This window comes from Eimeria mitis, genomic scaffold, assembly GCF_000499745.2.
Source record: "Eimeria mitis Houghton genomic scaffold, Emh_scaff3548, whole genome shotgun sequence".
Classification (NCBI taxonomy): domain Eukaryota; phylum Apicomplexa; class Conoidasida; order Eucoccidiorida; family Eimeriidae; genus Eimeria; species Eimeria mitis.
In genome coordinates this window covers 5,958-6,835 of record NW_013571892.1, presented here as the reverse complement: position 1 = coordinate 6,835, position 878 = coordinate 5,958, and positions in this window count along the sequence as shown.

Below are 878 nucleotides of genomic sequence, written 5' to 3'. Positions count from 1 at the left end.
CGTTTTGCAGCGTGCGTTTCGCGTAGGCACAGTTCCCAGCAGCCAAGCAAGCAATATGGACGAGTACAGCATCTAAGGCGGAAGGCGTTGCTGGCACTCGAGCAAGAGGGTGGTTCGCGGCGGCACTCTTTACGCGACGAGGGGTCGGCGAGACACATGGAAGGCATAGAATAGCTAGGCTGCCGTTGACGGGCGGTTGAGGGGAGAATGCATCGCGACATGGTCATGATGCGTGGACAATAATGCTTCGCGCAGGCGCTAGACATGCCGAACACGTAGATAGAACGTAAATACGCTGGCTGACGATTTTCAATGCAATCGAAATGTGGGGAAGGGGCGCTAGCGGTCATGCACTTGCGTACGGTGAGGAGGAGCCATGTGCATGTTTGTAGTACCTGCGTTCTCGTCCTTGCGGATACGCGGTCAACGGAGGGCGACGGCATTCGGTGCCTGATGCGCATGGCTTTTCTGAATGTGGAACAAGTGCCTTTCAGCGGCGGTGAGAGTCAACAACCGCAGTGAGAGTAGGGCCGATATACGCGGGCAGTTTGTGAGAAGCCCGGAGACAGTTGACAAGCGTTTGAGGGCAAAATGCAGAAGGGCCTGGGTTTGAGTCGAAGCAAACGTGACTCCGCGCAGGACGTGAGCACTGGGAACACGAGGATTTAACGAGACGGAGGGACAGATAAAATTCGTCGAATGGGTGAGACTATCGTGTGCGTCGAACAAATCGTGGATGAGCAGATGTTGAGGGTGAGAGTTGTGGTTTGTTGCAGTACGTTAGACGACAGGTTACGCTGCACACCGCCTTGACGCTTTTCTTGACTTCATGACGTTGTTGCGGGCAACAGAGTTGGCGGCATGTGGTCAGCGAGGAC